This window comes from Pongo pygmaeus, chromosome 2 (genome assembly GCF_028885625.2).
Source record: "Pongo pygmaeus isolate AG05252 chromosome 2, NHGRI_mPonPyg2-v2.0_pri, whole genome shotgun sequence".
Taxonomy (NCBI): Eukaryota; Metazoa; Chordata; class Mammalia; order Primates; family Hominidae; genus Pongo; species Pongo pygmaeus.
The window spans coordinates 196,045,380-196,058,098 of record NC_085930.1 but is presented as its reverse complement, the minus strand read 5'-3'; positions in this window follow the sequence as shown (position 1 = coordinate 196,058,098).

Genomic DNA, 12,719 nt, shown 5'->3' with positions numbered 1-12,719 from the left:
AAACTCTGTCTCCAAAAAAAAAAAAAGGTAACTTCAGGAGAGCAGAGATTTTGCCTATTCAAAGTTGTATCCCTTAGTTCCTAGAATAGAACCTGGCACAAAGTATGCAATAATCAATGTTGAATTAATGAATAAATGGATGATCATATTCATCTTTCCTTTGGAGATAACTATTATTGTCTTTCATTTTACAAATAATGAATCTAGAGTTCAATGAGGGTAAATAATTTGTTCAAGGCACAAGTCTAGGGTTTGAACCAGATCTGTCTAACTACAAAATCCCTATGCTTTCTAATTCCTCTTGTCCTTTACCCCGCTTGATGGACTGTGAGGCCTCAAGGTTGATGTATGTGCTTCAGGGTAGTTTCAGGGCTGGCATAAAAAGTATTTTCTTTGGCCGGGCACAGTAGCTCATGCCTGTAATCCCAGCATTTTGGGAGGCTGAAGCGGGTGGATCACTTGAGGTCAGGAGTTTGAGACCAACCCGACGAAGATGGTGAAACCCCATCTCCACTAAAAATACAAAAAAGTTAGCCGGGCGTGGTGGCAGGCACCTGTAATCCTAGCTACTCAGGGGGCTGAGCCAGGAGAATCGTTTGAACCCAGGAGGCGGGGGTTGCAGTGAGCTGAGATCGCACCATTGCACTCCAGCCTGGGGGACAGAGCGAGAATCCATCTCAAAAAAAAAAAAAGTATTTTCTTCTAACTTTATAGGAATGCAGCTGGTTAGAGAAGGCTTTAGCTATTGCACAAGGTGGAATAACTTTAGCCTCACAATCACACCAAGACTGTGCTGGGCCTGGCTGTCAGTCAGTGACGTTGTGAAAGCCTAGCATTTTGCGAGGCCTCAGGGAAATCTGCCACCCACCACAAAGGCCATCACGTGGAAAGAGGCAGTTCTGTGGCATACTGGTTTAAAGACTGTAATTGAAAAACATTCAATCAGAAATGCCTTGAGGCTAGTCTTTTTCCCAGGGCAGAACTATTACTACTTAGACAGAAATAACCAAATAAATGCAATCATTTCCTCCAGGGTACCGTAGCTACAGGTCAAGCCCCTGTTAGCATGTGAGTTGGGATACTGAAACAGGCCAAATCACTTAATTTATCTTAAGTATGGTTAAGCATTGCCATATATTTTTGCTTAATTACGATTTTTAAAAATAATCTTAACTGAAGTAACCAAGCATAAGCACTGTATTTTGAAAAATAAAGATAGGAGCAAGATGGTAGAGTGAGCACGCCCTGCAGCAATGTACGCCATCCCCAAACCCCTAGAAATGGCAAGAAAGGAGAACATTTCTTTTTCTTTTTTTTTTTTTTGAGATGGAGTTTCACTCTTGTTGCCCAGGCTGGAGTACTATGGCATGATCTTGGCTCACCGCAACCTCTGCCTCTCAGGTTCAAGCGATTCTCCTGCGTCAGCCTCCCGAGTAGCTGGGATTATGGGCATGCGCCACCACACCCAGCTAATTTTGTATTTTTGGTAGAGACGGGGTTTCTCCATGTTGGTCAGGCTGGTCTCGAACTCCCAACCTCAGGTGATCCACCCCCTCGGCCTCCCAAAGTGCTGGAATTACAGGCGTGAGCCACCGCGCCTGGCCAGGAGAACATTTATCTCTTCTGAAGATATGGCTACAGCTGTACTTCTTCCGAAGTATCTCAGATGATAATTTAAGTATCTGGTTTGCTACTGCATGATTTGGACTGTCACCTCCTGCCACCGACCAGAAGGCCATCATGATTCAAGCACAGTCAATGCAGGTAGGCAACCCTTCATTCATACTTTTTAAAGTCTGTGTCCTTGGACCACCTCCGATACTAAAAAATTGTACTAGTCAAGGTACAATAATTTTAGAAAGGCTGGAGGAGCAAAGGGAGATGATATTGCCTAAAGACCAGGAATCGGTGACTGCTCCTGGACCGTAGCCTATGAGCCTGCGCTTACTGCATGTCTTGCTAGCTGCTCCACCATTGCCATTGAACAGGAGCCACCGTCACCGCCACTGCCAAAGGCACTCACTGAAACACAACAGCTCCTCCCTTCTTCCCCACTTCAGTCTTTTCACAGTTGTCTCCCATGTGCACGAGCTAACTGGTACTCATCTGGCAAAGGAATGTAGGATGTGTCATTTCAGGCATCAAGCTCCAGGAATACAAAAGGGATTATGGAGAGGTGAATGGAGGGCTAAGTACTAACAGACATGATCTGGCATTGGTCACGACGTCAAAAAAGAAAAAGTGACACCCAAGGTAACAAAGCTGATAGAAAAAAGGGTGAAGCTTAAGAATAACTATAATGATTATATCAGAAAGATGTGACAGGAATGAGCATACATGAAAATAATTAACGTCTAGTCTGCCCACAGCAGGAGGTGAAAATAAATTTCTGTCTTTTTGTCACTAAGTTCGTGGTGATTTGCTATGGCAATCTTAGGAAACCAATACAAGGATCTAGGGCCAGTGAAGAGTTCTCACATATGACAACAAAAGCACGATCCACTAAAGAAAAAAATGAAAAGTGAGATTTCAACAAAACTAAAACTTTTGCTCTGTGAAACATCCTGTGAAGAGGAGGAAAAAGCAATATATGAATTAGAGGAAAGTATTTGCAAACCATATTTGAGACAAGAGATTTGGATCTAGACTGTATAAAGAAATCTCAAAACTAAATGGTAAAAAAATTCAATTAGAAAATGGACAAAGGACAAGAACAATTATTTCACCAAGTAGGAAACACAAATGACAAACAAGCACATGCAAAGATGTTCAGCATTACTAACCATTACAGAAACGCAAATTAAAATCACCATGAGATATCACTGCATGCCTACTAGAATGGCTAAAGTTAAAAATAGGAATACTATAATGGTAGATACATGTAGATGCATACAATTGTCAAAACCCACAGAATGTACAGCACTAGGCCAGGCACAGTGGCTTACGCCTATAATCACAGCACTTTGGGAGGCTGAGGCAGGCAGATCACCTGAGGTCAGGAGTTGGAGACCAGCCTGGCCAACATGGTGAAACCCCATCTCTACTAAAAATACAAAATTGGCCAGATGTGGTGGTGCGCACTTGTAATCCCAGCTACTTGGGAGGCTGAGGCAGGAGAATCACTTGAACCCAGAAGGCAAAGGTTGTAGTGAGCCGAGATTGTGCCATTGCGCTTGGCCTGGGCAAAAAAGAGAGAAACTCCACCTCATTAAAAAAAAGAGAGAGAGAGAGAATGTACAACACTAAGTTAATCCTAATACAAACTATGGACTTTAGATGATTAAAAAGAACAAAAAGATGTGGAGAATAGAGAACACAAACTTTTTTTAATTAAAAATAGTGAGAATGGCCGGGCACAGTGGTGCACACCTGTAACCCCAGCACTTTGGGAGGCAGAGGCAGGTGGATCACTTGAGGCCAGGAGTTCGAGACCAGCCTGGGCAACATGGCAGAACTCCACCTCTACTAAGAATATAAAAAAAATTACCCATGGTTGGTAGCACTCACCTGTAGCTCCAGCTACTCAGGATGCTGAGATTTGAGGATCGCTTGGGCCTGGGAGGCAGGGGTTGCAGTGAGCCGAGATAGTGCCACTATAGTCCAGCCTGGGCAACTGAGCAAGACCCTGCCTCCAAAAAAAAAAAGTGAAAATACCAAATTTGGGAAAGAATGCATAAAAATAGATTACTCATACTTTGCTGGTGGGAATGGAAAATAATGCAGCCGCTCTGAAAAATAGTTTGGCAGTTTCTTTAAAGATTAAATAGCAGTAACACTTCTGGGGCATTAATCCCAAAGAACTAAAAACCATGTCCATATAGCCGGGCTTGGTGGCAGACACATGCCTGTAATCCCAGCACTTTGGGAGGCTGCGACGGGCAAATCACCTGAGGCCAGGAGTTCGAGACCAGCCTGGCCAACATGGTGAAACTCTGTCTCTACTAAAAATATAAAAACTACCCGGGTGTGGTGGTGCATGCCTGTAATCCCAGCTACTTGGGAGGCTGAGGCAGGAGAATTGCTTGAACCTGGGAGGCGGAGGTTGCAGTGAGCCGAGATCACACCACTGAACTCCAGCCTGGGTGACAGAGTGAAACTCCATCTCAAAAAAAAAAAAAAAAAAACTGTGTCCATACAAAAACCCATACGTAAAAATCTGAACATCCGTGTACATATATGTCTTTGCTCATTTGTAAGTAAATATTTAGGATAAATTTCTAGAAGTGGAATTGCAGGGTAAAGAGATATGCACATCTTAAACTGATACTTATTGTAAACTGAATCTCAAGAATCCAGTATTGATTTATATTTCTCCCAATGTAGGATGAGAGTGCCCATTTCTCTATATCCTCACCAATACTCAATTCTGTCAAGTTTAGATATCTGGTATTCTAATAGATTGTGTTAAAAGTGCCTTATTTTTATTTGTATTTCTTCTATTATATGTGATTAAATGCATCATATATTTATTGATTATTTGTATTTTTTCCTGGAATTGTGAGTTTCTTCCCTTGTCCATTTTCCTTATTGAATTATTCTTATTAACTTTGAAAATCTTTTTGTTAACACATAATGTACATTTTTTGGGATACATGTAATAATTTGACACATTCATATAATGTGTAAAGATCTAAGGAGGTCGGGTACAGTGACTAACGCTTGTCATCCCAGCACTTTGGGAGGCCGAGGTGGGTGTATCATCTGAGATCAGGAGTTCAAGACCAGTCTGACCAATATGGTGAAACCCCATCTCTGCTAAAAATACAAAAATTAGCCAGGCATGGCTGTGGGTACCTGTAATCCCAGCTACTTGGGAGGCTGAGACAGGAGAATCACTGGAACCCGGAAGGCGGAGGTTGCACCATTGCACTTCAGCCTGGGTGACAGAACGAGACTCTGTCTGGAAAAAAAAAAAGTAATTAGGGTATTCATCACCTGCAATATTTATCTTTTTTAATGCTAGGAACATTTGAATTGTTCTCTTCTAGCTATTTTGACAGGTACAATAGATTATCTTGAACTATAGTCACCCTACTCATCTATCAAACACTAGGTCTTATGCTTCTACCTAACTCTATATTTGTACCCATTTCAACCTCTCATCGAATTATTCTTAGTAATTTTTAAAAGCTCATTGTATACCGAAGAAATTAATTCTTTGTTATATGTTTTGAAAATTTATCTATCTTTTCACTTTAAAAAATGTTTCATATAAAATTTTTGGCTTGCTATGCAGCCTAACTTATTAACATTTTACTTTTTGTCTTCTGGATCGCATGTTTGGTCTGAAAAGACTCCTCTCATTCCAAGGGTTTTTTTTCAGCTTTTTTTTAGATTCGGCGGGGGGTATATGTGCAGGTTTGTTACAAGGGTATATTGCATGATGCTGAAATTTGGATACGATTGAACCCATCACTCAAGTACTGAGCATAGTACCCAATAGGTAGTTTTTCAATCCCTGTTCCCCTCCCTTCTCTTGTAGTCTCCAGTGTCTATTGTTCCCACTTCGTGTCCATGTGTACTCACTTGGCTCCCACTTCTAAGTGAGAACATGTGGCATTTGCTTTTCTGTTTCTGCGTTAGTTTACTTAGGATAATGGTCCCTAGCTGCATCCATGTTGCTGCAAAGGCCATGATTTCATTCTTTCTTCTGACTGTATAGTATTCCATGGTGTATATGTACCACATTTTCTTTATCCACTCCTCTGTTGATTAACACCTTGGTTGATTCCATGTATTTGCTATTGCGAATAGTACTGCAATGAACATACAGGTGCATGTGTCTTTTTGGTAGAACAATTTATTTTCCTTTGGATATATATCTAGTAAAGGAATTGTTGGTTTGAATGATATTTTTAGTTCTTTGAGAAATCTCCTGCTTTCCACAGTAGCTAAATGAATTTACATTCCCACCAACAGTGCATAAGCAATCCCTTTTCTCTGCAGCACTGCCAACATCTGTTATTTTTAATAATAGCCATTTTGACTGGTGCGTGATGATACTTCATTGTGGTTTTGACTTGCTTTTCTCTGATGATTAGTGATGATAAGCGTTTTTTCATATGATTGTTTGCCACTTGGATGTCTTCTTTTGAGGACTGCCCAAAAAGTAAGCAAAGGACATAAATGGGGTTATTTGTTTTTTGCTTGTTGATTTAAGTTCCTTATAGATTCTGAATATTAGACCTTTGTCAGATACATAGTTTGTGCATATTTTCTTCCATTCTGTAGGTTGTCTGCTTACTTTGTTGATATTTTCTTTTGCTGTTCAGTCAAGGTTACTTTTTAAAATATGTTTTCTTTTTCAGCAGTAAAGATCAAATAAATGTTTTCTTCTAGAGTGTCCATGATTTCTTTTTCTTTTAATTATTTTATTTGACCAAACTTTAATTATTTTCTTTGGCAAACAAAACAGAATTAATCAAAGGCTGTTCATTCAAAACTTACTGTTATAAGGGAGTCAGCTACCATCATTTTCATTATAGTAGAGATTCGAAGGGGTTTGAAAGAAGAGTAAGTTTTTTTGTCTTATTGTTTGTTTGTTTGTTTTGAGATGGAGTCTCACTCTTGCCCAGGCTGGAGTGCAGTGGCACGATCTCAGCTCACTACAAGCTCCACCTCCCAGGTTGAAGCGATTCTCCTGCCTCAGCCTCCCGAGCAGCTGGGACTACAGGCGCCCACCACCACTCCCAGCTAGTTTTTGTATTTTTAGTAAAGATGGGGTTTTACCATGTTTGCCATGCTGGTCTCGAACTCCTGACCTCAGGTGATCCACCCGCCTTGGCCTCCCAAAGTGCTGGGATTATAGGCGTGAGCCACTGCACCAGCCTAGAAGAGCAAGTTTTACAGACTAAAAGGAGGAAGACTTAAGCCAATCTTTGGTGAGTGCTCTTTCAGGGTGAGATATTCTAGTTCCAATAGGGTAAAAGATACTTGGAAGTGAGTGAGTCTTTCTGGTTGGCTTTAAAGTGTATGTAGTAGTCTTTGATTGCTTCACAATCTATTCGTACTTAAGGTGGGGGCTTTCCAGGCTGCATGACAACTGAAAGACAATCTGGTTCTCAGCTTTGGAGTCTTGCATAAGCAATTCCTCCTTCAAGAGGAAATTAAAGGGAAATCTAGCTACATATATATATATATGTATATATTCTTAGTTAGTGGACCCAACACCCTCCTTTTTAATGCATATTTATCTTTTTGGTTCTATTTTTTAAATGACTTTTTCACATACCTATTTTTCAAATGCATTGGGATCTCTTTCAGGATTCTCTACTCTGTTCATTATATGTGTTAATCCCTCACCAAGAATATGTATGTTCTTGGCAAATGAAAGGAACATCATGCAAAGCTATCAGATAATTTGGGATAGCTTTACAAAGCTATCTGAACGTTTATCCATTAATAAAGCTTGATACTAGAGTAAATATATAATTAGGGGATTCTGTTTTGTAGGACTTTCCACTCTCATATTGACATAGAGCCTGGCACACAGGAGGACTCCATATATGTTGGCTGAACACAGTCAGTCAGTCCTCACTTAATGTCATCAATAGGTTCTTGGAAACTTGGACTTCAAGCAAAATTATGTAAGCACGTCCTCAAATAACGTTACTTAGTTACAACATTGATGAGAAATTTCAAAATTGATTTCATTATACATGATTTCACTTAAAATTGCAGTTTCCAAGAACTTGCTGATAACATTAAGTGAGGACTTACTGTACAGAAATACTAGTGTGGTAATGGGAACTCTGGACTAGGAGTTGGAAGACCTGGCTTCTAGCCCCTGCTCTGTTGCAGGCTGGTGGGACAACCATGATACACATTAACAGACTTGTAGCTGTGAGAAATAATGTAGAAATGGCCTCCCCATTAGGGACCATAATTCCTACCCCTCCTTGAAGGGAGGAGTGACCACATGACTAAGTTTTCACTAATGGAATGTGAGAGAAGGTGATGTGTGCCACTTCCATGTTGAGTCTTAAATATTGCACATGTAATCCTCAGTCTCTTTCCCCTATCTGTGAACACAGATATGACTGTAACTCAGTTTTGACCATGCAGATGAAGACATTGTTCTAGGGCATGATGGAAAACCCAGATAGAAGAATCTTGGGAATCTTGAATAACTGTGTGGAGCAAGCGGTCTTCCTATCTGCCCTGGACTATGACATGAGATAGAAGTAAACTTATTATTTAAGTCATTATACAGCTGAGTCTCTGGTGTAGCACCTTACTAACATACATGCCATATGGCATTCCACCATGATTTCTGAATTCAAAGAGTTTGGGAAATGACGGGGTTAGCAAAAGTATGCAGATTTCCTTCCTATAGAATTTCTTTGAGCCTGGATAATTTTTTTTTTCCTATAGAACAACTTGAGGGAGAGAACTGCTGATCTCTTGTATTCCTTTGCTTGTTCTGAAAAACACTCTGGAAATGCTGATTTGGATGATTTCTACTTCCTTTAAATATTGCATAATGCACAGCTAGTGTTTAGTTTGTATTCACAACACCACCAAATGTACAGAATCAAAGCTGCCTTTAATCCCACCGTTCCATCCAAAGCATGTTACCTGAGTCCCTTTGGGGGACAATAGCAAAATTATAACACTATAGAGGACATGAACAATTTTTCCAAAAGTTTTAGGAGACTATAATCTCATTGTTCTGTATTCTTTCTCATGTAAACAAGTGAAAAGATGACCAAAGTTTTACCCACAGAAGAGTCATTCATTTATTTTCTTACTTTCAAGGGACTTTAAGAATGTACCACAACAACAATCCATTTCACAACTATTTCCTGAGCAGCTACAGCGAACAAGGACCTGAAGAAGAAGACACGATATCCTACTGGACTGGAATGGAAAGACAGAGTAGACAGAGTAGATATGCTCCATAGCACCTGGGACAGCACCCCAGAAACATCCAGCAATGACTGGTATTGGAATGGCTCCTCTGGTCACCCACCTGCCGTGTAAGATTTGCAGAGGGTTCCTCCTATGAAGCGTGGGAGGTTTGGGCACTTTGCACTCTGCCATAGTGAGTGGCTGGCTATTCAGTGGTCAAATGCGTTTGAGAGGATCCAAGTGATGTGCTTCCCAAGGCAAGTGGCCAGAACCCAGGAGACTTCTCTGTTCAGCAATGGTATGAAACGTCTGAGGTTCTTACATATTCTCACACAGAAATGGATTCTTATAGAGAAATGGATATATTGTTATAGGATAATCAGAGATGCTGTTGTAGCCCATTTGAGCTGCTATAAGAAAATACCATGAACTGGGTAGCTTATAAACAACAGAAACTGGCCGGACGCATTGGCTCATGAATGTAATCCCAGCACTTTGGGAGGCCGAGACGGGTGGACTACTTGAGGTCAGGAGTTCAAGACCAGCCTGGCCAACATGGTGAAACCCCCTCTGTACTAAAAATACAAAAATTAGCCTGGCGTGGTGGCGTGCACCTGTAATCCCAGCTAATTGGGAAACTGAGGCATGAGACTCACTTGAACCCAGGAGGCAGAGGTTGTAGTGAGCTGAGATCACACCACTGCACTCCAGCCTGGGCGATAGAGTGAGACTCAGTCTCAGAAAAACAACAACAACAACAGAAACTTATTGCTTACAGTTCTGGAGGCTGGGAAGTCCAAGATCAAGACACCAGTAGCGAAGGCCTTCTTTCCGGTCCATAGGTGGTGCTTCCTCACTGTGTCCTTACATAGTGGAAGGGGCAAGGGAGTCTCTCCTCCTTTATAAGGATAATAATCCCATTCATGAAGGCTCTGCCCTCATGACCCGATTGCCTCCCTATGTCCCCACCTTCTAACACCATCATCACCCTGGGGGTTAGGATTTCAACAAGTGAATTTGGTGGGGACATAAACATTTAGACCATAGCAGAGGCTAAAGCAGAGAAGTCTGCTGAAGAACTTTTTAATGCATTGTAATGCGTTCAGTGTGTTAAGTTAGTCACATACACACACACACACACACATCAAGACTGAATGCATAGGTGTGTATTATTAAAAGTGTGAAAATACACCACCGCAGATTGTGTAGGACATATTTTTTTTTTTTTGACTTGGTAGACATGTCCATTGCTGTTAGTGCAGCAAAGGGCTCTGTATGCTTTTAAAAATTCCAGTCTGTTACATTCACAAGCCTGGGTTGGATCTAAAGCAGGTTCCCCCTTTGGGAAAGCCATCCCCATGACCTTACAATGGTTGCTGAATACAGTTGGAGGCAGTCACAGTTTGTGATGCCCGGAGCCCACTCCTCACCGTGCTGGTCTGCAGAACTTATGCACGCCATTCCCACAAGCTGGTCTCCTCTGCTCTGCTCTTCTCCACCTCCTTTTTCAGCTGAAGTCTCCTGTGCTTCACAGCTTGCTGGTCTCAGCCCTCCTCCATCTCCACATATGTTTAAGAAGCAGGAGTCAAAAGGTGAAGGAAGGAGGGACTCATCTTCAATAGACAAATGAAAATAAGGGTGTGAGAAGGAGAAAGTTGGGAAGGCGCTTAAGATATCCAGAAATGTCAACTGTGTTAGGAGAAGCATGGGACTCCTGAGGTTGCTCCCTACTATCTTGCAGACTTGCTGTAGGAACAAATGAGGCAGGATGCGTCAAGCACCAGGGTCAGCCCTTAAGCTTAGTGCCTTTCCGAACCCTGCAACCCTGCAGCCCCCATCAACTCGTCCTACCTGCCATGCACAGCTCCTCCGTGCCCCTGTACCTGAGCTCATGCTATTCCCTCCGCCAGGGTGCCCTTCTCCTTCTCCACCAGGAGAAGACACTTGCCTGTAAGACCTAGTTCCAGTGTCACCCCTTCCTGACTGTATGAGGAAGAGTCAGTGATGGTGTTCTGTGCTCCCAGAGAATTTGCCACATCGTGTTGTGATTCTGTTTCCACATCTGTCTCCCCCACTGGACTGAATGCTTCACTCATCTTCATACCTCCCTGGTCTTACCTGGTGCCAGACCCGTCCTCAGGGCAGGGGAGTGCTCGGGAAATAGGTATTGAATAAAGGGAGTGTATACATACATACATACGTACATACATATGTACATACATATGTAAATGTTCTGATGGTCAAATGGAAAAATGTGGGCTGAAGGATAATACAGGTAGAAGAACCTAAGATTACAGATTATTGATTTGGGAGGAACTTTATTTTATTATGCAAACAGTCTACAACTTCAAAACAAGAAAGGCACTGTGTTGTTAGGAAGGGCAGTGGGAGAGGGTGACCCCACAAAACAGCGTAAAGTTCTAAAGAATTTGAAAGAGGAACGCTCTGCAGGACACTGTTCCAAGGACCCCTCCCTAAGAGTCTGTCCCTTATTGGGAGGAACTTTATTTTATTGTGCAAACAATTAAAAAAAACAGTTTAAAACTTCAAAGCAAGAAAGGCATTGTGTTGTTAGGAAGGGCAGTGGGAGAGGGTGGCCCCACAAAACAGCATAAAGTTCTAAAGAATTTGAAAGAGGAACACTCTGCAGGACACTGTTCCAAGGGCCCCTCCCTAAGAGTCTGTTCCTTAGGCTCTGCCCCTTTTTGGCCACTTTGTCAAAGGGCTTCTTTGTGAACAAAGTGAGACATGTTATTTTTGTTTTCTTAAATTCTAAAGTGATCGTCTCAAGTCTCCTGGGAGAGACTCCTGTGAGGTGTTCGTGACCCACCCCATTCCAGAAATAAGACCAGGAGACTGAAGATTCTGCCAGATCCCGCATGTAGTGAAAAAGTGAAGTCACCCCTAACCATTCCAAAACTAACTGAATCCTAACGGAGCTCTAAGTAACTCCAAAGCTAAGTGTGCTGGGTAGTTAAGCCATGGTCCTCGGCTTTTACATCCCCCCCTACCCCCCACCCCCGCCCCCGCCCCTGCTCTGTGATGCAGGATCATGATGGGCTCCTTCCTTTGCTCCCGGGTTCCTGTCAGTGCTCTTTTAGCAACAGGTCTCCACTCTGAGAATGACAGGTGGTGTCAGTAGCAACAGTTGGTTCCAGCTTGCCATGTTCCCAGCACTCCCATAACCAGCCTGATGATGCCCATTCAGAGACACCAGCACTGGCTGGCCATGTCCCCTCCCGAGTTCTGCATGAAGCTCCCAGACCCCAGGCTCTGAGCAGTGTCTCCTCCTCAGAGAACAACCCCCAGCCCTGGGGCCATCTTCAGACTTCTGAGTTTTGATCATTCCAACTTCTTTTTGTTCCCTTAGCTCTTGAGGTAGTAGCTGCTTCTTGCAGTTGAAATCTCCATGATATCTCAATATTATCCTTTTTTTTTTTTTTTTTGCCTTTTTAGTTCTCCAATAGTTGTGTGACAATTCTTTATATTAAATTTTCTGTTAAAATAATTGGCGTGAGGTCTATTTCAGTGATTGGACCCTGACATTGGACCCTGGACCCTGACTGACAGCAATGTTAAACCTAAGAAATTCTGAAAGTAAACACACCTTAAAACTAAATAAGTAAAAATTAAAAACAGAAAAGTTAACTTGCAACTTAAAAAAAGAAAACATGACAAGTCTGAAGATAACTAAAAAACTAAATAGGTGCAAACCTCTGACGAAAATTTTTGAAAATCGGCAGGCCGCGGTGGCTCACACCTGTAATCCCAGCACTTTGGGAGGCCGAGGCGGGCGGATTACCTGAGGTCAGGAGTTCGATACCAGCCTGACCAAGATGGTGAAACCCCCGTCTATAATAAAAATACAA